The sequence below is a fragment of the Acomys russatus genome, chromosome X (assembly GCF_903995435.1).
Source record: "Acomys russatus chromosome X, mAcoRus1.1, whole genome shotgun sequence".
NCBI lineage: Eukaryota > Metazoa > Chordata > Mammalia > Rodentia > Muridae > Acomys > Acomys russatus.
Window position 1 is genome coordinate 99,184,407 of NC_067169.1, and position 27,351 is coordinate 99,211,757.

The following is a 27,351-nucleotide window of genomic DNA, read 5'->3' on the forward strand; positions in this document are numbered from 1 at the left end:
TATCCTTTACTTTTTATTTTTGGAATTTCTACTATAGTTGATGTGAGAATTTCTTGTCTGATCCTGGGTATTTTGTATCATGTGACTCTTGTCTTTTGATGAGCATCTCATTTCCTATATTTAAGTGTTGTTTTTTTAACAACTCCTCAAATCCTCAAATGTTCGATTTTACCAATAAAGACTCAGGAGCCAGATTCTGGGTGAAAACTTACTAGCTCAGTGAGGCAGAGAAACCATCTACTTGTGCTTTCTACTCAGCTCATTTCCCAAAAGGAAAAACCCTTCCTATTCAGCTCATGTCACAGAAGGTAAAAGTTCTTTATACTTCTCCACATTGTTTTAAATACCCTTAAGCTCAATGTGCCTCCATTCTACTTTCTGTGTGTCCCTTTATCTGTCCTCAGGACTTTCTCATATTCTCTATGCACCCCCATGTTCATTTCCTGTCAGTCTGGTTGCTTTCTCTGCCTCTTGACATAGTGTTAACTCTATAGTTAATCTTGTTTACAGAAAGCATTTGGATTAAAGGTGTTTGTTAGGGCTGAGCCAAAACCACAAGTACTTGTTTACAGTAAACAGAAAACTATAAGATCAAAGATTGAGCCATACAACAATTAGAAATGGGTTTTTAGAATTCACAAGATCTGGATTCAGAATATACTGAGACATTTGTGAAACATTTTTCTCTGATTCTACTAAAAATATTCTTGACTACCTTCTTAATTAGGTTATATTTCTTTTTAAGCATAAGTTATATATTTTATCTTTTCTTGGTGTCCAAAATGTTCTTATTATTCTGTTTATTATTTTATTTTTGTTTATCATTTTCTTTGACAGAATGATCCACTTCCTACATATCAAGTTATTGCTTACTCCAAAAACAAAATCTATCTGTATGTGGAAAAATAAGGCTATGTTTCTTGTATTTTAAAAAGAAAATCACTTAATTTGATTTTCACTGAAATTATTTTGTAATAGTAAGGAAAATAATTTAACTTGTATGCCACTTCTTACGACTAGTTTTATCTACCAGTGCCTCATTAAAGATTTCTAATGAAAACTTTTCCCAGCATTCCCAAATCACAGAAAAATCTGTTTGTTTAATATGGCTTTCTCTCCCTTACTGTAGTTCCTTTCTCAACTACTAAAACATAGAAAAGATTCACAATTCAGAATTGGTGCGCTGCTAGACATCTAAGTCAATAGACTTGTATGCTTGCAAGTCTGAAGGCTAGATACAAGCCTCCCAAATGATAATACAGTACTAATTTATATTTCTTACTCCAAAGTTTTAAGGGGCTTTTTTATAATTTATTCATATTACATCACTAATGTTGTCCCCTCACTTATATCTTTCCTTTCTAACCCTTCCTCATCTCTTTTGAACACTTTTGGTTGAAAGTCTATTTTATTAGATATTAGAATGGCTACACCATTTTGCTCCTTGTGTCTGTTTGCTTAGAAGACCTTTTCTAGCCCTTTCCCCTGAATTAATGTCTATCATTGTGGATGAGATATATTTATTGAATGCTGAAGAATGTTGGGTGCTGTTTATGCATCCATTCTGTTAGTCTGTGTCTTTTTATTAGAGAGTTGAGACCATTGAGGTTGAGAGAGATTAATGACCAGTGACTTATGCTCCTTTTGATGTTGGCTGTGGTAGGGTGTTTGTGTGTTTGTCTGGTTTTTCATTTTGCTACAGTGAAGTTATCTATTTTTTGTGCTATCCTGGTTGCAGGTAGCCACTTTGGGTTGGAATTTTCCTTCTAGTTACTTCTGTAGGGCTGGATTTGTGGATAGGTACTGTTTGAATTTGCCTATGTTGTAGAATATTTTGTTTTCTTCATCTATGGTTATTGAAAGTTTCACTGGGTATAGTAGTCTGCACTGGCATCTGTGGTCTCTTAGGGTTTGTAAAACCTTTATCCAGGCCGTTCTGACTTTTATGGTCCATGTTGAAATGTCAGGTGTGATTCTGATCTATTTGCCATTATATGTTACTTGACCTTTTTTTCTTGTTGCATTTAATATTTTTTCTATGTTCTGTATATTTTGTGTTTTGATTATTATGTTGTGGGATGATTTTCTTTTCTTGTCTATTTTATTCAGTGTTCTGTAGGCCTCTTGTATGCTTATATGCATCTCTTTTTAAATTTGGGAAATTTACTTCTATGAATTTCTTGAAAATATTTTCTAGGCCTTGGACCTTACGTCTTCTCTTTCTTCAATTCCCATTACTCTTAGGTTTGGTCTTTTCATGGTGTCCTTGATTTCTTGGATGTTTTGTGTCAGTAAGTTTTAGAGTTAACATTTTCTTTGATGGTTGCATCAAATTCTATTGTGTCCACTACACCTGAGATTCTTTGCTCTATCTCTTGAATTCTGTTAGTGATGCTTACCTCTCCATTTCCTGTTTTCTTCTCTAAGCTCTCTTTTTTCCCAGCTTTCCTCTGTTTGTGCTTTTATCATTGTTTCCATTTTCATCTTTAGATCTTGAACCATTTTATTGGTTTCCTTCACATGATTTCATTTTCTTGAATTCATTCCAGTGATTTCTTCATTTCTTCTCTATAGGCTTCTGCCATGGCCACTCTAATGTATTCAATCTGTTTTGCTGAATCTTCCTGTATTTGTTTACATATTTTATTTGTTTCCTCAATTTATCATCTTCATTATGAAGGATTTGAGGTTATTTTCTTGTACTTCAGTTGTGTTTGAGTTTTCAAGCATGATTGCTTTGGGATAATTGGGTTCTGGAGATGCCATATTATTTTCTTTGGATGTTTGTGTTTTTTATGCTGGCCTTCAGTCATCTTGCTGTTTCTCATGTTGGGTGGTAGTTTCTGGTGTCCTTTGCTGGCCTTGGACAGCAGTTTGTTGGTGAGTGTTTATAGGTCGAGACTACTTACTTGTGGGGATCAGGGAACTCTTCCCTGGATCAGGAAGTTAACCTGGGTTCAGCTCCAGGGGACTCTACTCCACACCCTGGGCTCCTCACTGGGCCAGCAGAAGCTGATGCTGGTGCTCTGCAGTCAAAGGTTCACTCAAAGATAATGTAGACACAGCCAGATATCCTACATTTCTGTGGACTGCCAGAGTGGTATGAGGTCAGATCTAGTCATTCTCCTGGCTGGGCCTTGTATAATGTGTCCACATCCGCCTAGACCCCCACCTGGATCTTGGGTTCCTCACTGAACCAGTGGGGTGATTCAAAGTCAGATCCATCCCAGCTCTAAACCTAGGTTCCCTGCTGGTCGAGCAGATACTGATACTGGTGCTCTGTAGCCCACAGTACAGTGAGAGAGAGAGAGAGAGAGAGAGAGAGAGAGACAGAGACAGAGACAGAGACAGAGACAGAGAGAGTGACAGAGAGACAGAAAGAGAAAGTGCAGGTACAGCCCAATAGCCTGTGCTGGGTTGGGCTTTGGTGGGCTTGCCTGTGCCTTCCCAGGCCCTGGGGCTTTCTGTGGACTGCCAGAGTGGTATGAGGTCATATTCACTCATTCTCCTGGGACCTCCCTGAGCCAGCAGATCCAGACTGTGGCACTTTACAGCCCACAGTTCAGTTCTAGATACAAGGATAGAGCAAAGACCCTGCTCACAGGCTGGTATGTGTCCAGACTCTGGGGACAGGGCACCCATCTACCATGGAACAGTTTGATGGTCTGAGGCCAGACCCATCTGTGCTCTACACCCTATGGACCCCTCTAACTGAGGACTATCCAGATCTTATTGCCCGTAGCTCCCAGCCAGGTCGCTAGGCTCTTTTCTGCTAAACAGACACAGTGCATGGTCTGTGACGCTATCTTGGATCCCCCTGGGGATATTGTTTTAAAACAATTTTATGTATTGAACTGTATATCTTTCATTTAATTTAACAACTTTCTTTGATTTTTAACTGAACAATGATTATATCAGAAAACTGAAAACAAACTCAATTCAACTTCATTTACTAGTCTCATTTTAAAACTAAGTTAATATTACCAAACTAGTTTAATTTGTTTTTAATAAGAATTATATTGAGACTAGAAAAATGACTCAGAATTTAAGATTGCATACTGCTCTTACAGAGGACTGGGTTTTAGTTCATAGCACCCACATCACCTGCCTCACAACCTCCTATAACTCCAGGTTTAGGGCACATGAAGCTGCGAGTTGTGTAGGCACCTGCACTAAGAATTGTATGAACACACATATAATTAGAAATGAAAATAAATTGTAAAAAATTCATATTTTTGCTCTTCACTTACAGCTAAGAAAGAGTGATTAGTTCAAATTGAAATACTGCATAAATTAAAGGAACAATTTGTTGCTATAAATCACTAAGTACTCATAGGCTTATGATCTTTATTTCTAATAGTCTATAAATATAATACATGATTGAAAATGCATTTCAGAGTATAATGTGAGCAAATACTATATTCAGGTTTATGCTCTAATATTATAATGTAGGTTAGGGCATGCACACTTTAAAAGATGGGGAAAATTTATATAATTTTCAATTAAAAACATTCACATTCATAGAAAAATGAAATATAAGCTGAACTCATAGGCTAGATTTATATTAGTGGTGATTCTTCACTTAAAAAAACAAGGGCATCATGTAAATTATTTTCAGTAGTGAAACTATCAGCAATGTATATACATATATGATATCCATTTCATCACCATGTTTAGTTCAAGATATATATGCATTTTATTTTGAAGTAGTTTTGTGTCTTTAATCACCATCTTTGGAGTGAGAAAGAGAGAAATAAAACATGAGACAAGAAAAGGTGATTAAAAAAAATAAAGGTGGTTTCCATAGAGGTAGAAAGAAGAAGCCTATACCACTCACACAATGTTAAAATTTCCAAAACTTAGGCAGTACTAGGTGTTAAGACTTCTACTAACATTTTCAAGGAAACAACAAACTTAAAGATGATTAAGATAATTTGAGAAGTGTTATGCAGGCTAATACTTCTTATTAAGTAGCATTTTCTTCACTTGGTAATATAAATTAACTTTAAAGAAAACTAAACTGTCTGAAGCTATAGTATAGACTAGATAGAGAATGGAAAGATACATAGGGTATGTGTTAATAATAAGTAGAATTCTAAAACATGAAAACAGAATCTTCATATAGGAAATCATATTGATTGACATAGATGAAGTATTCAGAAAGTTAAACTAGATAATGGAATTTACAAACACAAAGGAAGAAATAAATTATGCAGTATCTTTATCCCTACACATCATGTAGGCAGGGCAAAGTTTGGGTCGAAGTTTTTGTGGGTGGGTTGATGTACTCCTCCCTCCACTAGGAGTCCTGTCTAGTTAGAGAGTGTCCTCTTCAGTCTCCATGACCCCTGCTACTAGAAGTCTCAGCTAAAGTCACCCCCCATATCCTCCTAGAAGCCTACCATGACATCCAAATTGTCTTAGTGATTCCCCCACCCATAGTTTCTCTTCTCTCGTCTCTTTGCAGGCCGTCTGTCTTACTACCTTCACTCTCCCTCTCCTACCTTGTTGCCTTTCTTCAAACACTTATGCTGTCTATTCTATTTCCCTTCCTGAGTGAGATTCAATCACTCTCCCTTGGATCCTCCTTGTTACTTATCTTCTTTGGATCTGTGCATTGTAGTATTGTTATCCTGTACTGTATGGCTAAAATTTTGCTTATGTATGAGTACATACCATGTGTGTCTTTCTGAGCCTGGGTTACTTCATTCAGAAAGATATTTTATAGTTACATATATTTTCCTGCAAATTTCATGATTTCCTTGTTTTAATAGCTGGGTGTATTCTATTGTGGAAATGCACTACAGGTTCTTTATCTCTTCTTTGGTTGAGGGACATCTAGGTTGATTGAGTGAATTTCCAACCAATTCTTGACCAAACCTGAGACCCACCCCATGGAGGAGAGTCAACCCATGGCATTAGTAACAATACTCTATGTTCACAAACAGGTGCCTAGCATAGCTGTCATCTAAAAGGCTACAACCAGCAGTGGATCTAAACAGATGCTGAGATTCATAACAGTCAAACACTGGGGAAAGAATAAGAGTCTTGTGGAAAGTGGAAGGGTGGATATAGGGACCTAGAGGTGACAGGAGCTCCACAAGATGACCAACAAAGCTAACTAACTAGGGCCCAGAGTGGCTTGTGGAGACTGAAGCACCAGCCAAGGACCTAGGCCTCTTACACAGATATAGCATATGAGAAGCTCAGGCTTCATGTGTGTTCTCTAGTAAGGGGAGCAGGGGCTGTCTCTGACATGGACTATGTTGCCTACTTTTTGATCACTTCCCCTGGCAAAGCTGCCTCATCAGGCCACAGGGGAAGAGAAAAGGATTAGTCTTGATGTGACTTGATGAGCTGGGGTAGTTGGGGATGAGAGGCCTTGCCTTTTCTGAGAAATAAAGGATGGGAGATGAGGGAAGGGGTGGGAATAGTGGGACTTGGAAGGGAGGAGGGAGGGAGTTAAGATCAGGATGTAAAGTGAATAAATAAATAAATTTAAAAAAATAAAAATATCCTCCCTAGGATCCTCCTTGATATTTAGTTTCTTAGGTATATGGATTGTAATGTGGTTATCCTATATTATGTTGCTAATATTTGCTTACAAGTGAGTATATACTATGTCTGTCTTTCTGGGTCTCTGTTACCTCACTCAGGATAATATTTTCTAGTTCTATCCATTTGTCTAAAAATAACAAGGAGGACACTAGGGAGGATTCATGCCTCTCATTCTGAAAGGGAAATAGAATAGACTCTGGAAGCAGTTGAAGAGAAGTAATAGGACTGGAGCTCACCATAGAGGTCTTCTGAAAGAATCCACCCAGTGTAAGATAGATGCTGAGATTCACAGCCAAACTTTGGAGGGGAACACAGGGAGTATTATGGAAGAGTTGGGAGACAGAAGAAACTGGTGGGGACAAGAGCTCTACAAGATGACCAAAGGAGCCTAGAAATCTGGGTACAGGCAAGTCTGAAGAGACTGATAAATCAACCAGGGACTATACATGGTCAGGATCTAGACCCTCTGCTCAGAGGTAGTTGATAGGCAACACGTCTCCTTATCAGTCCCATAATATGGGGAGTAAGGGTTACCTCTGGCATGGACTCTGGTGCTCACTTGTTTTTAACTTCTCCCTCATGGGGTGGCCTTGCCAGGCCACACAGGAAGAGGATACAAGCAGTCCAGCTGAGATTTGTTATGTTGGGGTCAGATGATAGGGGAAGAGGGCTCCCCATTTCTGAGGACTAGAGGTGGGGTGAGGGAAGGAGGAAAGGAGGGTGGGTCTGGGAGGAGAGGAAGGAGGAGGCTACAATTGACATGTAAAGAGAGTATATTAAAAATAATAAAATAAAAAAGAGATTGAATAATAAGATATTAAAAATAAATTATGCTGGTGGTATTTTGCAAAGGTATTATAAAATAGAGGAGAAATCATTCCTCTATATTTTATATCTGAAGTTACTTTGAGTACTAATGAAAACACAGGATAAATCATATAATAGAAATAAAAGTGATTTTTAAGTGATGATATTTTCATTTATGCATAACACATTATCAAATACTATATGACAAATAATCCTATGGACACTAATGCATGATAAAATATTTAAGAAGAAAAAAAACTGAAATCAATATTCAGATCCTGTTAAAAGAAGACAGGAAAATATATCATTTGAATGTGTAGTATGCCAGAATATTTAGCAGCATGGGACACACACATATACATAATCCTCTCACAAGATTTCATACAAGAATCATTGGCCTTTACTACTGGATATTATCAAAGTACAGTTTAGTAAAAGATGTCACAGCCAGATGTAGTGGTGCATGCCTTAATCCTAGCAATCAGAAGGCAGAGCCACGCAGATCACCATGAGTTTGAGCCCAGCCTGGTCTACAAAGGGAGTCCAGGAAAGCCAAGGCTACACAGAGAAACCCTGTATGAAAAACAAAACAAAACAACAAAAAAGTCACACATGGGTGTTGTCTTAGGATATAAAGTCTTAGTGCCTCATGTGATGCCTGAAATCATAAATATTCTTTTATCATGATGATATGCTGCTAATTAGTGTAATGAATAGGATAAATATGATAAATTTTTAATTGCCAAAACAAATATAACACGGTGGCACAGATGTGATAACAATCTGATATTATATATTCTTATTCTCTGAATCTTTTGCTTGTAGGATTCACAGAAATTATACTTTTCAAACTGGGAAACCAATAACAATTAATCTGTGCATTTCTTTATTATGTGGTAGTAACTATAGTTAATCTATAGACTTTCCCTTCTGCCAGCAATAATTTTAAGGCATTTTAAAATTAAAATTGAGAAACAATGAGACAGAATCACCTTCCATTTAAATGAAGCTAGTCTGTTAGCACTTCAAGCATCAGTGTACCCATTAGCATTTCCATGTAATTCTATGCACATATTAAGATACAAATCACCCTGCCCAAGCTTATATTTAGAAATAAGTTAGTACATATCAGGAAGTACACAACTCTCCTGTATAACATACACTAAAATCAATTTTCATTACAAGAACCTTGGTGTGCAATGAAAAGTACACACTTTCTATATGGAAAGATTTTCCATCTTTTTACTTACTTACTTACTTAGTTATTATAATTTAGTCAGCTTACATCCAGATCATTATCCCTTCACTTGTATCTTCCCATTTCCAGCCTCCTTCCCTCTTCTGCCTTATTATCCTCTACTAGACCTCTGACAGAAGAAGAACTCTTCCCCCACCATATGACCAAATCCTATCAGGTCTCATCTGGATAGCCTGTATCCCCTTCCTTTGTGTGACACCAGGCATCCGCACCAAGGGGAAAGTGGTCAAATCGCAGGCACTGGAGTTCATGTCAGAGGCCTCTCCCCCACAACCCTGGAGAATGAGCTGTCCATTGGCTAGATCTGAACAAGGAGTCTAGGTTCTCTACATGCATTTTATTTGGTTGTTGCATCAGTATGTCCAGGCCCCCGGGTCCAGATCCACTGTCAGTAATGGTCTCCCTGAAGGGCTCCTGAACCCTCTAGGTCCTTCCATCCCTGCATTTTTTATACCACTCTAAGAGCTCCACCCAGAGTCCCCAGCAAGTCCCAGTATCTGTCCTGTGCCCCTGCTGGTTAGAGTATCTCAGAGAGCATCTATGTTGTGCTAATATCCACTTAAAAGTGAATATATACTATGCATGTCTTTCTGGGTCTGGGTTACCTCACTCAGGATGGTCTTTTCTATTTCCATCCATTTGCCTGCAAATTTCATGATTTCCTTGTTTTTAATAGCTGGATAGTATTCATGGTGTAAATACACCACAATTTCTTCATCCATTCTTCAGTTGACAGACATCTAGGTTGTTTCCAGATTCTGGCTATTATGAATAAGTTTGTTATGAAAATAGTTCACCAAATATCCTTGTTGTAAGGTGGAGCATCTTTTGTGTATATGCCCAGGAGTGGTATAGCTGCGTCCTGTTGTAGCACTATTCCCAATTTTGTGAGAAAATGCCAGATTGATTTTCCAAGTAGTTGTACAAGTTTGCACTCCCACCAGCAATGGAGGAAGGAGTATTCCCCTTTCTCCTCATCCTCACCAGCATGTGCTGTCACTTGAATTTTTTATCTTAGCCATTCTGGTAAGTGTAAGATTGAATCTCAGTGTCGTTTTGATTTACATTTCCCTGATGACTAGGGACACTGAGCCTTTATTTAGGTGTTTCTCAGCCATTTCATGTTCCTTTGTTGAGAATTCTGTTTAGCTCTGTGTCCCATATTTTAATTGGATAATTTGGTTTGGTGGTGTTTAGTTTCTTGAGTTCTTTATATATTTTGGATATAAGTTCTCTGTCAGATATAGGATTGGTGAAGACGTTTTCACAGTCTGTTGGCTTGGCCATTGATTTGTTCTTTTGACAGTGTCCTTTGTCTTAAGGAGGTTTTAATTTCATGAGGTCTCATGTACTAATTGTTGATCTTAGGGCCTGAGCTATTGGTGTGCCATTCAGGAAATTGTCTCCTGTGCCAATGAGCTCAACACTTATCCACACTTTTTCTTCTAACAGACTCAGTGTATCTAATTTTATGTTGAGGCCTTTAACTATTGACTTATTTTAATATGAAAGAAGGAACATTATTAGCATAAAAAAAGGAGGAACACTCAGTCAAAAATGCTAACATATATTAACTTACACAAGCAAAAAAAGATTGTATGTGTGTATTTTCAATATATATTATTTTTCAAAATATGGATGAGCACAGTGAAAGAACCTTTGGACAGATGATTGAAACAGATGTTGACAGTGGAGTCTTTGAGGATTTATTTTCTGAAAAACTACGTTGCTTTAGAAACATTCTTCTATTCTGAATAGGGAACAAGAAGCCTTGTAATTGTAACATAATCATGTCACTATGTGGAAGTATTTTTTTTTCTCTTCTTCTTTTTGGAAATCTATCTGGTGCTATCTCAGAAAAATAGGGCTTCCTCAAGACCCAGCTATTCCACTCCTTGGAATATACCCAGAAGATGCTCCAGCACACAACAAGAAACTTTGCTCAACCATGTTCATAGCAGCCTTATTCATAATAGCCAGAACATGGAAACAGCCTAAGTGTCCCTCAGTAGAAGAGTGGATAAAGAAACTGTGGTACATATACACTATGGAATACTACTCAGCTATTAAAAACAAGGAATTCCCGAAATTTGTGGATAAATGGATTGAGCTAGAAATGATCATAATGAGTGAGTTAACCCAGAAGCAGAAAGAATCAAATGGTATATACTCACTTATATCTGCATACTAGCCCAAGGGGCATGTCCCAAGAAAGCCTTCACTTACCAGGAAACTGGGACAGAGGGGAAGGCATCCTATTGGGACTCTAAATGAGAGACGCATGGGAGAATAGCAAAATAAAAGGATACAGATGGTCCTAGAAATCTACAAGTAGAACAATATGATAGGCAGATTTGGGCCCAGGGGTCCCGCTCAAACTATGGCACCAGCCAAGGACAATACAGGAGGTAAACTTTAAACCCCTTCCCAGATCTAGCCAATGGTCAGAATATTCTCCACAGTTGAGTGGAGAGTGTGATACGACTTTCTCACGTACTCTGGTGCCTCAAATTTGACCATGTCCCCTGGAGGGGGAGACCTGGTGGCACTCAGAGGAAGGACAGCAGGTAGCCAAGAAGAGACTTGATACCCTATGAGAATATATAGGGGGAGGTAATCCCCCTCAGGAACAGTCATAGGGGAGGGGAATAATGGGAAAATGGGGGGGGGGAGGAATGGGAGGATACAAGGGATGGGATAAACATTGAGATGTAACAAGAATAAATTAATAAAAAAAAAAAGGAAAAAAAAAAGAAAATGGAGAGAAAACCATAGATACCAGAGGAATGGATTTTTATTCATTTTGGGAACATGTAAATCAGATTATACCAAGTCAGGCAGAATTTTGTGAATTCTAGGCCACCATGGTCTACAACGCAAGTCCAGGACAGCCAGGGCTGTTACAAAGAGAAACCCTGTCTCAAAAAACAAACAAACAAACAAACAAAAATAACCCTATTATTCTTATGAACTATCACTCTTGGGTCTTTTAAAAGAATGTCAATTCTATATGTGTCTTAGCTTTCAGATTCAGAAAGCAATGTCTACTTTTACTTTAGATTGCATGTGTCAAAATCTTATTTCAAATTAGATTCTGGTAAGAGTTGCTGATTCATTTTACGACACCTCCAAAATGCCTAAGAAATATTGACTGGCATCCAATAAATAATATATATTTAATAAAATTTCACATCTGCCTAAAATTTCCATTATTATTACTTACAATAATTATTTAAGATTACTGACTATTCCTACAAGAGTTCTGTACATTTAGTAATATTTTCTAATTATTACATCGTGTTATGCATAATATGGTAAAAAACATTTAGGAAGGAAAAGATGTAGGCTACAATTGTGTTCTTTTGATGTGTTTATTGGCTTTTAAAAGTGAATTTTCTTTCCGAAGTTATTATTGGTTAAAGAGACATTAATTTTATACAGTGGAGAAAAATCAATCCTGTTCATTAATTCATTAGCATTTTATAGCACATATTCTTTCCCTGACAGGTACCAAGCACATTATATAGATAAAACACTTACTATAATCTTGATACTCTTTCATTGTAGCTGATTCAAGATAGATAATAATGCAACATTGAAATTAAGTAATATAATATAGATATTATACTTTTCTTCCCACAAATAAAGTAAACCACAAATATATTGATTTTATTCTTTGGTAAAAAGCTTGAGGAGAGTAATTCCTTCAAACTGTATGTGCTTTACATTGGAGAAAAATATCTACTTGTTTTTGGAAAAGGTATTTGAAGTCATAAGGCAGATTGTTTTGGGTAGAAAAAGTTTAAATGTTGGAAAATGATAGATTATTCAAACAGCAGAGGGAAATGTCAGAAAGAAGCTAGAAAGTACTGTAGTCTGATAGGTATGAACAGAGGCAAGCATGAAATATGTTTTCTTAAAAAATGTATAAGCATATATTTTATTTTATTTTATTAAAAGATTTTATTTATTTATTTATCGTGTATACAGTGCTCTGCCTGCAGGCCAGAAGAGGACATTAGATCACATTATAGATGGTTGTGAGCCACCATGTGGTTGCTAGGAACTGAACTCAGGACCTTTGGAAGAACAGCAGAACGGTCAGTGCTCTTAACCTCTGAGCCATCTCTCCAGCCCAAGCATATATTTTAATATTAGGGTATCTATGCATTTTCCAAATGCATGATAATGTTATGTGTCTTCATATACAAAAAACTGGGAATCCTTAAATCCCATAGTCCTACTTCATAAACTTTTTATTGTAGAATTATCAAAATGTTATTTCTCACTTAGATGTCACTCAGATATAAGAAATTATATGGGTATGGGATACTTCACTCAGGATGATCTTTTCTAGTTCCATCCATTTGCCTGCAAAATGCATGATGTCTTTATTTTTAATAGCTGAATAGCATTCCATTGTGTAAATGTGTCACATTTCCTTTATCTATTCTTTGGTTGAAGAATATCTAGGTTGTTTCCAGTTCCTGACTATTTATAATAAAGCTCATATGAACATAGCTGAGCAAGGGTCCTTGTTGTATGGTGGAACACATTTAGGGTATATGCCCAGGTGTGGTATAGCTGAGTATTGAGGTAGAACTATTCCCAATTTTCAGGAAAAAAGGTCAAATAAATTTCCGCATTGCCTATATATTTTTGTACTCTGGCAAGCAATAAAAGAAAGTGAGCTGCATGTGGCCCCTGAGGAGCGCCCTGTGCTTCTGATCAAGGCCCCTCTGAACCCCAAAATGAACAGAGAGAAGATGATGTAGATAATGTTTGAAGTCTTCAATACTCCAGCCATGTACATGGTCATTCAAGTGATGCTGTCCTTGTATGCACCTGGACGTACTACTGGCATTGTCATGGACTCTGGTTATGGGGTCACACATATAGTGCCCATTTACAAGGGCTATGCCCTTCCCCATGCCATCTTGCATCTGGACCTGGCTGGCTGGGATCTGGCAGACTACCTCATGAAGATCCTGACTGAGCGGGGCTACAGCTTTGCCACCACTGCTGAGCAGGAAATTGTGTGTGACATTAGGAGAAGCTGTGCTATGTGGTCCTGGCTATGGAGCAAGAAATGGCTACTTCTGTATCCACCTCCTTGAAGAAGAGCTATCAGTTGCCAGACATGCAGGTGATTATCAATAGCAATGAGAGACTCCGGTGTCTAGAGGCACTCTTCCAGCCTTCCTTCCTGGGCATGGAGTCATGTGGCATCCAAGAGACCACCTTCTACTCCATCATAAAGTGTGATGTGGACATCCACAAGGACCTATATGCCAACACAGTGCTTTCTAGTGGTACCACCATGTATCCAGGCATTGCTGAAAGGATGCAAAAGGAGATCACAGCCCTAGCACCCAGCATAATGAAGATTAAAATCATTGCTCATCCTGAGCGCAAGTACTCAGTCTGGATTGGTGGCTCCATCCTGACCTCCCTGTCCACCTTCCTGCAGATGTGAACCAGCAAGCAGGAGTATGACTAGTCAGGCCCCATTCACAGCAAATGCCTCTAGATGGATTGAGCAGGTGCCAGGCATCTGCTGCATGAGCTGATTCTGAAGTATGGATTTGCCCTGGCAAATGTACACACCTCATGCTAGCCTCATGAAACTGGAAAAAGCCTTTGAAAAGAAATTTTCCTTGAAGCTTGTATATTATATCAGCACCAGATTATAGAACTTATTGCTGATTTTCACTTTGTATTCAAGTTATCTGTTCTCTTGGTATATGTTTAAAACACTGTGCATATCCTGATTTAAGCCTTAGTCCATGTGGTTTGGTCATTTGGTGACTGGGGAAGGCACGCTGTGGAAGAGAAATCTCCAGCCTGCTGGATCAGTGTGAGCAGTAGTGATCTGTACAGAGTATTACCATACAGCTGACTTCCAGGATTTCTCAAGGCTGGCAAGGTTTCCTGATCCAGTCACCACTTCCGTCTTGCCGGTCTAACAGGGTAGAGAAGTCCGAGCCTTAGGACCCAGTTTCCATTTTGTTTTTTTTATTTTGTTTTGTTTTGTTTTTTGTTTTCCCCTCCTGAAGGCAATGAGTTGTTACTCCTCTTGAGTTGGGAATATTTTCATTTTTTTAAATATATTTTATTAATTCAAACATATTACATCTTAATTGATATCCTATCCCTTGTATGCTCCCATTCCTCCCTCCCTCCCATTTTCCCCTTACTCCCCTCCCCTATGACTGTCCCTGAGGGGGACCTCCTTCCCCTGTATATGCTGATAGGGTATCAAGTCTCTTCTTGGCAGCCTGCTATCCTTCCTCTGAGTGCCACCAGGTCTTCCAATCCAGGGGACATGGTCAAATGTGGGGCACCAGGGTTGGGAATATTTTCATTGGCACCTGTACATGTATTCATCCTTTAAATTTATGTATGGTTTTTTTGTACTCAATTTTTTTATGGTTAAAAAAATTTTATTCTACCATCGTGATTTTAACATCTTATGTAAAAAAAAAAGCATTTATTGAAGAGTTTCTATGATCAGAATCTCATTTCTTCACCACTTCTAGGTTTTGGAAGCATGATTCCAATTTTTTTCCTGGCAACTATTTGCTTGGGGGTGGTCTCAGCTGCTCCAAGACACAACCCCAGTTTGTAATTAATTCTTTAAGAAATGACAAATTTTGGTTTTCTTCTGTTCAGTGAGAACATTAGGCCCCAGCAACACAGCTTCGTATAAAGAAAAATAAAAGTGCTGCAGTAACTGGAAAAAAAAAAAAAAAAAAAAAAGAGTATACTCCTTCTTTCACATCCTCGCCAGAATTCGGTGTCACTTGAATTTTTGACCTTAGTCATTCTGACCTGTGTAAAATTGAATCTCAGTTTCGTTTTGATTTGCATTTCCCTGATGTCTAAGTATACTGAATATTTCTTTAAGTGTTTCTCAACAATTGGAGATTTTTCTGCTGAGTATTCTTTGTTTAGTTTAGTACCCCAATTTTTAATTGGGTTATTTTCTTTGTTTAATTTCTTGAGTTTGTTATATATTTTGGACATTAGACTTCTGTTTGATGTAGGCTTGGTAAAGATTTTTTCTTGTTCTATAGGTTGGAATTTTGTTGAATGAAAGTGTTCTTTGCCTTGTATAAATTTTTCAGAAGTCCCATTCATTAATTGTTGCCCTTAGTGACTGAGCTGTTGATGTTCTGTTCAGCGAGATGTTTCCTGTACTAATAAATTCAAGATCATTTTCCAATTTTTTTTCTATTAGATTTAGTGTATCTGATGTTATGTTGAGGTCTTTGATCCACTTGGACTTGAGGTGCAGGGTGATAATTATGAATCTACTTGCATTCTTTTACCTGTAGTCATCCAGTTAGACCAGCATCATTTGTTGAAGTTGCTTCCCTTTTTCCATTGTATGATTTTGGCTTCTTGGTCAAAAACCAGGTGTCCGTAGGTGTGTGGATTTGTTTCTGGGTCTTTAATTTTGATTCCATTGATGTACCTGTCTGTTTTATACCAGTACCATACCATGCAGTTTTTTATTACTATTCCTTTGTATTACAGCTTAAAATTGGAGATGCTGATACCTCCAAAAGTTTTTTTATTTTACAGGATTGTTTTAGCTATCATAGTTTTTTTTTTTTCAAATGAAGTTAAGAATTGCTCTTCCACATTCTGTAAAGAATTGTGATGCAATTTTGATGGGAATTACATTGAAACTGTAGTTTGCTTTTGGTAAGATAGCCTTTTTTTGGCAGTACATAGAGTTATTGTTTATTAATGAGCATTTTATAATTATTTATTTATGGACATTGATAATTTTTAAAATCTTTTACTGACTCCTTCACACTCTTACTGACCCGGGGTGTCACCCCATGGTGTAAATAACAGAAGCAACTGGTTAGATACTTAGTGTTGCTAAGATAGCTGTTTTTATTATGTTAATCCTACCAATCCATTAGCATGAGAGATCGTTCCATCTTCTAATCTCTTCTTCAATTTCTTTCTTCAAAGATTTGAAGTTATTGTCATACAAGTCTTTCACTTGTTTGTTTGGTTAGAATTACACCACGATATTTTATAGTATTTATGGCTACTGTGAAGGTGTTGTTTCCCTAATTTCTTTCCTGCCCATTTATCACTTGTATAAGAAGGGCTACTGATATTTATTTATTAGTTAATTTTGTATCAAGCCCCTTTGCTGAAGGTGCTTATCAGCTATAAGAGTTCTCTGGAAAAATTTTTGGGCCACTTATGTATAGTATTATATAATCTGTCAACAATGATACTTTGACTTGTCCTTTCCAATTTGTATCCCCTTGATCTCCTTTAGTTGTCTTATTGTTCTACCTAGAATTTCATGTACTATATTGAATAGATACTGACATAATGGACAGCCTTGTCTTGTGCCTGATTTTAGTTGGAATTGTTTTAAATTTCTCTCCACTTAATTATATTGACTACTTGCTTTGCTGTATATTGCATTTATTATGTTTAGGTATGAGCCGTGTACCCTGATCTCGTCAAAACTTTTAACATGAAGGGGTACTCAAATTTTTCAAAGGCTCTTTCATCATCTAATGAGATGATCACATGGTTTTTTCAATTTGTTTATATGGTAGACTACATTGATGGATTTTCATATGTTGAACCATACCTGGAGCCAGAAACACGATATGCTAGGTACTTGCTTATAAGTATATATTAGTCATAAAGTACAGGATAACCATGCTACAATACACAGACCCAATTAAGTTAAGGTGGGCTCAAGGAAGAATGCAAGACTCTCACTCAGAAGAGAAAATAAAGTATACATCTAAAGCAGATGGAAGGAGGAAACTGAGTGGAAGAGGTGTGGGGAATGTAATGGAGGTGGGGATCAGGTGTTGGGAGAGAAGGGAGGACTAGGAGAGAGAACAGAAATCAGTGTGGGAGTCATTTTTGGGACATGGAAGCTCCTAAGAGTCTATAGGGTTACCCTAGCTGAGACTCCTATCAGCGGGGTTTAAGAAGCCTGAAGAGATCACCTACTATAGCTAGGTGAAACCTCCGGTGGAGGGAGGGAGGGAGGGAACACCAAACACACCCATAAAGACTTCTACCCAAAATTTGTCTTTCCTACAAGAAATATAGGGATAACGGTGGAACAGAAATTGAGGGAATATCAAAGAAATGACTAGCCCAACATCAAACCCACTTTATGGGAGAGAACCAACCCCTGTCACTATTAATATGTGTCTATGCTGGCAAAGAAGCCTAACATAACTGTCCTCTGAGAGACTTCATATAGCAGCTGATGGAAACATATGCAGAGCCCCACAGCTGAGTGAACAATAGGCCCAACTGGAGGAGTTTTTTGGAAGAGTGGCAAGAAGGATAGATGGAGCTGGAGGAGTCAAGGATACCACAAGAAAACCTGCAAACTAAACTAAACTAGACACATGGGGCTCACAGAAACTGAACCAATCAACCAAAGAGCATGCATAGTGGGCCAACATAGACTCCTTACACATATGTAGCCAATGTACAGCTTGGTCATCATGTGGGTCCCCTAATAGTGGATGTAATGGGCTGTTTTTGACTCTGTTGCCTGCATTTGAATCCCTTTCCCCTAGGATCCCCACTCAGGGATAAGTGGGAGCAGAAGCACTGAGTCTTGTTTCAACTTGAAATGCCAGATGGGGTTGGTACCCCTTAAAGCCTTCTCTGAGAAGAAGCAGGAGGAGTTCGGGGAGGGGTGTGATGCTGGGAATAGGAGGAGAAGAGTTCAGGGAATAAGAGGAGAAGAGTTCAGGGTCTGAAATCATGCTGTAAATTGATTAAATAAATAAATAAATTGAAAAGAAATTACTGTGACAGAAACAAGGAAATTATATATCAGCACATAGAATTTTATTTTCAAATGGGGAATTCATTAATAAGAGTACTATTGAACATGATGGTTACTTACTTACAGACAATATAGTTAATAATAATTCACAGTATTTTTAAAATGATTTTCAAAAACAAATGGAATACTTTTAGGTCTGTTTTTGAGGATGTGAAAACTACTCATTATATTAAAAAATCTGTAACTTGGAAAACATATTTAATAGTTTAAGTATTTTCCTGAAAGAAACTGCACTTGACTGATATGAAGAAGGTGCTTCTTATTATTGTATCAGTGTTTTTCCTAAGCTACACTTCTGCTCTGTTACTGAATTTTACACTTCATAAGCTGTATCATGAAAATTTAGACTGTGACACTTATAATGTCACTGAGGTCCCAGATTAATATCTTGAGTTCTTTTTAGCCATGAGTCCAAATATGTGCAAGAGCTATGCCTAAATAATGCTTGCTTCTAAGTCAATTATTTGAAAATAGAACCCATAATATGAGATTTACTATAATACTTTTAACTTTGTAGTGAATTGAAATGTTTGTAGCATCTGTAAAACTGACTGATAGTTTCTCATACTGCCAGCAGTTCTACTGAAAATAAGACTTTTATGTTCAGAAAAGCAGCAAGGTCAAATAACTATAAAAAGTGGACTGGAAATACTTCTGATTTTTCAGAAATACAGAAAACAGTGTACACAAATGCTTGGTGTCAAAGAAGCAATTGTATATGATGAGGAAAAATCTTGTTGGAAAGCAAGAGAGATAAGAACACACACTTTTGCAAGGTCTTGGCTTGAATAAATAAACATAGGCAAATTCATTTAGATAGTCTAGTTAATGTCTTTTAATAATTTATTTTAAGAAAAAGTTCATTACTTTGTAAGTTTCCTTTTGGCAGGTGCAAAAAAGTGTTGTCATATATAAGGAAGCAATTACACAAGGGCATAGTAGTCCAAGATGGTTGATTATTTAATATTCCTTGCATCTAGTTAGTCTGTTTCTTCATTTGATAGAATTAGAACTACACTGTCAAATTTGCATGAAAAAGTACTTCATGTGGAGCTTGGAGTATAGATTCTTCCTCCTCTTACAATCATTTGTAAATAACTTGAATTTTCTCCTATAAATAACTTTGGTACATTGCATCATTTTTTTCCTCCAAGAATCAAAAACGCCAGCTTCTTTCTAGTACATCAAATACTTTTTCTGTGGAGATATGGCTTATTATTAACATGTAGCCCATAATTATTTCATATCGGATTATTGCCACTTTGAAAATAAATTATGGAGTTCATTTCCCTAAGCATGTGATTAAAAAAATCATCACCCATATTCTCCCTATTTTTTTTCAAGCGTTTTTAGGTTAAGCAGTAACTACTCCTTTGTAAGAGTCTTAATCTCATCAAGTAGACACATGTTATATTGTGTGAGGTAAATGTTGATAGAGAAATTTGTCCATTCACTCGATTCTGATTCCCATGGTATTCCAATAATTGCATTGCACATTAGTAAGATTCAAGATAGGCCTTTGGGGCTCCTCTACTGAGAGTTTTAATTAAATATTTTTCTAAATTAAAATAACCTTTGCCACAACACTTGTCAGACCAGCTTTGCAGGCTTGCTTGGGACATGGGACGTAATCTATGATCAGTTGAAGCTCAACAGGAATCAAGAACTAAGCAGTAAACATATGGTTCACTGGGAGGTAATTTATGACACATACAATACCGGGGAATTATGATAAAGAACAATAGGGACATGGGAAGATTATGGGATAGTATATAACATTTGGGACAAAAAAGATAAAATTGACTGCAAACAAACTAATATATAAAATAAAAAGGTTAAATAGACCACCAAAAATCTTAAATTATACTTCATTGATGTTACACTTATTTATTGATATATTCTTCTCATATTTATTACTCATTTATTACCTCCTGACCACAGTTTCCCCTCACTCAAATTATCCCAGCCCTCCCCCACTTGTCCTTTTTTCTAGATTCGCTTCTCTTCTGTTTTTCTTCAGAAAAGAAATGGCTTCCCAGGTATATTAACTAAACATGGCATAAAAAGTTACAAGAAGACTGAGCACAAACCTCAAGGCAACTCTAAAGGAGAAAATGGATCCAAAGAGTAGAAAAAAGAGTAAGAGATACCCAACTCACACTGTTAGGAGTCACAGAAAAACACCAAACAAGCAGGCATAAGAAATACACTATGGACCTGGTGCAGGCCCATGCTGGTTTCATACTTACAAGATCAGTCTCTGTGAGCTCATGTGAGCCATGATTAGTTGATCCAGTGGGTCATGTTCTTGTGGTGTCCTTGACATCTATGACCCCTACAATCCTTTCTCCTCTTATGCAAGATTTCCCAAGATCTCTTTGGCTTTGAGTCTCTCCATCATCTCCCATCAGTTGCTTAGTGAAGCTTCTCTGATGATGACTGGCCTAGGCATATTTGAGCACAGAAGAATATTGTTAGGAATCACTTAATTGACTTTTCCTAGTAATGTTTGCTTCTATCTGGGTCTCTGGGATATCCATGCTTTGGATGCTGGCACACCAGGCAGTCGCAGGTCTGGGCTTTCTCTCGTAGCATGTGTCTCAAGCTGGACCAGTCATTTGTTTTCCATTTCCACAATTTCTGCCTCACATTTACTCCCGCATATCTTGTAGGCATGTCAAATTGTAGGTCAAAGGTTTTGTGATTGGGCTGATGTCCCATTCCCACTATTGGAAACCTTCCTTACATGGTTATTATACATGGCCAGTTCAGGCTCCATATCTCCCATTACTTGGAGTTTTCCGTGTGGTCACCTTTGTTTATTTAAGGAAATTTCCACTGCACTAGGTTTCCACATTGCCCACAAATAATCCTCATCTGAAGAATACTCCATTGTGTAAGTTACATTTTATTTATACATTCTTCTGTTGAAGGACATCTAGATTGCTTCCAGTTTCTGGGTATTATGAATAAAGATGGTATGAAAATAATTGAGCATGTGTAAGATGGATCATCCTTTGTGTATATGCCCAGGAGTGGTATAGCTATGCCTTGAGATAGATCTATTGGCAATTTTCTGAGAAGCTGCCATATTGATTTTTATAGTGCCTGTACAAGTTTGCACTCCCATTATCAATAAAGGAGTGTTCTTGCTCCATATCCTCACCAGCATGAGCTGCCACTTGACACACATATTTCTTTATTCTTATTTTCTATTTTTTGACATACATATTTATAAACTATTTCTCTGTGAACTTCCATCATTTGTTGACACAAGTTCATGACAGAATTCTTATTATAATTCAGTGATTTCATGCTTTATTTTCTATGCTTTGTTCTGTAAAGTTTTTCTGAAAGAGAGATCTCTTATTCAAATTATACTAATTTATTGATGTATAGTAAGGGTTTAATTGTTATATTTTAGACAAGTTGATATTAAGCACTCTTAGATTAATCTTAAGTTATAAACTTAAAAGTTTAATATTTTTCTTGACTAATATTTTGTTTGGAATATCCTGTCTTGGTTATAGATCAGTCAATTTTTTTAAACTAGTAGCTTATGCCTCCAAATAAATTTTGCTTGATTTATATATAATTAATATGAAAGAATATATCATACTTTCATTATCTGTGTAAAGTGTTTGTAAAGGAAAATAGAATCTAGAATAATAAATTAATTTTAAAACATTCTAGTAGAGTACAACAAATGACAATAGCAACAAAAGCAAAATCTAAGTAAACAAAATTTCCAAAATGTTATTTGTGTTAATCAAATATTTTAAAGATACTTCTAAGCTAGTTTATTTATGTGTAGGCTGTAACTTACTATTATCTCACATTTTAATGTCAAATCTTAGTAATGTCCCTGTGTTAAGAAGTAAGGATATGTTATTTTATATAGACAAAATCATTGAATGTGTCTCCTTTGACTCAGCTCTACTACAGAAAAATTACTGGACAGACATATCGAAAGCCTTTTCTCCCCAAATATATCTGAGAGATTCTGGATTAAATGGAAATGTGGATGAAATCAGATGTCCAAATTCTTTCCCACATTCCCTTCTTTGATTATAAACGTCAAGCAACATATGTGAGTGTGTGTGTGTGGGGGGGGGGTTACTGATGATAACTGTAGTGATATGTAAGTCTGTGTCAAGGATATTAAAAACAGCAAGTTTAGAATCTCATTTTGTAAAGAATAATAGCTACTAGGAGTTGAATTACATCCTCTTCAAATTGATCTGTTGAAGCTGTGTTGAAACCCCAGTGCAATTGTAGATGAAGATAGTGTCTTCAAATGTAATTAAGGTTAAGTAAAGTCACAAAGAGAAATTTAAATCCAATATAACTGATGTACTTCTAAAAGTGGAAGAGGATGAAATCCCCTTAAACTCCAAGTATGCACAGAGAAAAGACCAGTGAGGATGAAATGAGAATCAGTCTTCTACAATCTTACAAGACAGTTCTCATCTGGATCAGAATTCTCCAACCCTTTTAAGAATAAACTGCTCTTGTCTAAGCTACCCCCATTTTTATAATTCTTTTATAGCAGGATAGGCTACATAGTAAAACTGTATAGATAGGCTATAACTCTGTGAAACACACACACACACACACACACACACACACACACACACACACACACACACACAGAGTCATTTCCAAAATGGTACAACATATATAGTGCATCACTCCTGGTGTGTGCTGAATACATATGTGAGCATAAAATAGTGTTTCCAGTTTTGTGATTGTAGACAGACAAAGAATCAAAGAAATTATCCTGCATCTCAGGTACTTGACTTAGAAGTACAGCCTGCTCATTACGATAGCCAAAGGCCTATTGTCAGATAGAGACTGTTTTAATTTAGACTTTTTGAAACACAATATTTTCATTGATTCTTATGGAATTTCACATCACACACCCTGATCACAGTCATTTCCAAGCCCTTCCATGTCTGCCCCCAACACTTAAGACCCCCAAGAATAAAAAGATAAAATAAAATAAAAATGATGAAAGAAAAAAACCTTGAATTACTATGTTATCTATATACTCACATAATCATGTTCAAATTCTCAGTAACCTGCCCCTCAGATAGAACTGAGTTGTTTCTGCACCCTCACCAGTCATCAATTGCAGAGAGCTGACTTCAGGAGGCCCTATTGATGTGAGTGGATTGCACTGCCACCTGAGACCATGGTAACTTCCATGGTCTGGGGCACCTCTGAGGGCTTTTTCTAGGTCCCTGGTCCTACAACAGCTGAGGTTCATGCTTGCAGTCTGTTCTGTTGCCAGAAACCATATAGAGGTCCATGATCTGAGCTGCATTAAAGAACAAGGAAGCTACTTTTGCAGTGATATTGATGATTGTAGATGCATAGTTGAGAAAGAGGTCCATGGAAAACTTCTGTGATAACCCCTACCCCCACCCCGTAAAAGCACCAGCTTAAATAAGTAGCCATTAAAGAAAACTTTTAAAAAGTGCGACAAGGATGCTGAAGTTAGCTCTCCACAATTATGTGAGGACCCTAACTTCCACATGAGACTCCTCTTATGTTAATATTTATTAATTCAGAGAACAAGTCTTTCAAGATTTTCTTCATCAATGCTATATAATAGTTCAGAGTCAAATATTCAGTACAGTAAACTTCTATTAGTCTATCTGTCCATATAATAAAAGTAATGTAAATAAATTCTAAGTAGAATTTATCTGGGTTTATTAAGGACAATGTAAGCCATATAAAGAAAATATTTACTCAATCAATGACCCTCTTGGTTTATTAATGTTACAAATGATTGATTCATTCTCCATTTATCTCTAAGTCTACTATAAAATGTAAGCAAGTCCGTAAGAATGATCAAATTGCTGGATTCAGGAGAATTAAGAATTTATAGACATATTTCCTACCCGGAAGAAGTACTAATATGGTTTTTTTTCTGTCACAGTTCCTCTTAAGTCATAAGTCATCTTAAGTCTACAGTGAAAAATACGTTTCTTGTCAAGAATTACCTTAAGCAATTTGTTCTTGCTGTTTGAAATACCAGAGTGGAAAGGATGTTAAGGCTTCATCTTTACTCAGAAAAAATAAGTGTCCTGAGTGGAAATAGGTATTTGCCACAAATGTGATAAATTTAATAGCACAACACTTGCTGCGTGTTGACACTGGATTATACTAATATGATACAGATGTTCACAAGGAACTTATTCCTCAACCCTGAACTTGCCATAGTTTCAAGTTTTATATTCTCAAATAGATAGGAAGCTGTGTAGTGGCTAGTTTAATGTAAACATGACATGAGCTAGAGCCACTTTAAAAGAACCTTAATTGAGAAAATATTTCCATAATAAAATAATGTTATATGGATTTCATAATTGTTGACTGATGGAAGGCCAGTACATTGGGGGTGGTGCTAGCTGTGGCTTCCTGGTTCTACATTCTATGAGAAAGCAGACAGAGCAAGCCATGAGCAAGCCAGAGTAAGCCAGAAAGCAGCACTCCTCTACAAACTCTGCATTAGCTCCTGCCTCCTGGTTTCTGCCTTGTGTAAGTTCCTATCCTGACTTTCTTTCATGATAAACAATGATATGAAAGTATAAGTTATATCAACCTTTTACTCCCCCCGCCCCAAGCTACTTTGGCTGTGGTTTTTCATGACAGACATAGTAACCAAGGCTAAGACATATTAAATGCATTCTCAATTTTTGTGGAGTGATACAACTTGCTTTCATAGCTAATTTCTCTTTATTTAGAAAAGGTCCTTGAAGGACTAGCATGCTTATCCAACATTATTGCAGACATTTTCTACCCACTTTTGTGTCTGAAGAAATAAAGTATTTTCCTAAAAAATAAGTGCATTGCTTTTTGTCTTTTGGGCTAAGACCAAGTGTCAAAATTAAATGAATTGTCTATCCTTTATATCTTTAACAAATTCTAATTTGCATCATTTTTTGCTTTTTTGTTTCTTTCTATAAGATTTTCATACTCCAGATATAAACTGTTGTGTTGAGTGGTTTTTATGTGAACTTGTCACAGGCTAAATACTTTGGAGAAAGGGAACCACAACTGAGAAAAATTCTCTCACCGGATTGGCCTGTGGGTAAGTCTTTAAAGCATTTTCTTAATTGATGATTGATGTGGGAGGGCCTAGTTTACTGTGGTCTCTGCCATCCCTAGGCTGGTCATTTTAGCTTCTTAAGAAATCAGGGTGAGCCAGATATGGGAAATAAGCCAGTAAGCAGCACCAATCCATGGTCTCTACCCTTCCCTCCAGGTTCTTGTCTTAAGTTTCTATCCTGATTTCCCTGGATATTGGTCTAAAAGCTATACTATAAAATAAAACATTTATTCCCCATGTTTATTTATGGCATGATGTTTTATTGGAGCAAAGGAAAATCTAAGACAATGCCTAACATGAGTTTTAAAAGAAATGGAAGGCTTTTTCAAAAACCTTAAAACATTTTCACAATTACAAAATATTTATCTAAAGCATTCTTAAAGAAAGTTTGTGTTAGTTGGAGTTTTATTCAATGAAGAGTGGTAGATAAAATATACATTTAGAGCAAACTTATTCTCAACTTATATTTAATCTGGAGATGATAAAAATCATTCTCCATAGAAAGATTACTTACTTATAAGAAAGTTTTCATACATGTATAGACAAAACAGTAATATAAAGTGTATTATACTAGACCATACTAATAATCTAGTTATTTGTTTTTATTGGTAGAAGACCTCATTTTAAATATCTCAATCATTTTAAAACACAATTGTTATATAGAATAATGTCAGTTTATATAGATCATATTCCTTACTGGGAGTAACTTAAATGAACTTAACACCTACTATATGCTAAGAAAAAGTGATTCATTTACCTTTATCCAAAATAGGGAATAATGGTTGAAAAAGAAAATAAAACCACCTAAAAAAGAGATAATTGTATTATTTTCCTGTATATCCACCACAAATCATGATACACACTTCTGCTGGTAGGATCATTCTTTGTTTTTTGCCTTGCTTTATCCTTCTTTATTTATGTACTACAATGTATACTCTTTTGAGAAGACATTTCTACAAGCCTATTTCACGAATTTCTCCTTTCATTCACCATACTGAATACTTTTTCTTTGTTTCATTTGATTCAAAATTCAAACTCCTTGAAAATGTAGAACATTTATATAATACATATAAGAATAATTAAAGTCAGATTAAAAACCTATCTTTAACAATTGAGTGTAAGCTCTATAATGATATGAGCTATATCATCATATCCTGAAGCAGTACAAATCCTAAAACTATGTAGGTACTCTATATGATTACCAAATCAATTAATGAACTATCAATCTATAATAATAACTATAAATTAAATTCAATCTAGTGAATATATATTGAACACCTCTATAGTAAGTAACATGCTTTGCTATACCCAAGGATGTATCTTCACAGAAATTCTTGCATATATTATGGTGGAAGAGAAAATACTATGCACAGAGAAATCTTACTAATAATTTAATTTAGCTTGACAAAACTAAAAATTTGTGAGTGTATAAGCTCATAAACTAGTCAAACAATAAATTTCCCTCATTTTAAAAACAAAGCATGAATGAGCACTTAATTGGACCAAGTAGTGGCAAAATGATCTCCACAAGGAAAATGAAAAATACAAAGAAAATATTTCATTTTGTTGTCAGTTTTTAAATTTTAATTTACTTAAAAATTTATTTGCTTTATATCCTAATTGTAGCCTCCTTCTACATTTCCTCCCTGTCCCACCCTCCCTTGTTCATCCCCCCATTCCTCTCCCATAGTCCTCCGAGAGGGGGAACACTTCTCTCCTACCAACTGACCGTAGCCTATCAAGTCTCAT

General features: G+C 36.5%; 1 pseudogene; it reads left to right on the forward strand.

The window, feature by feature from the left end:
- Positions 1-3,647: 3,647 nt before the first annotated feature.
- LOC127185432 (actin-like) lies at positions 3,648-14,278 on the forward strand (annotated as a pseudogene).
- The last annotated feature ends 13,073 nt before the right edge of the window (positions 14,279-27,351 follow it).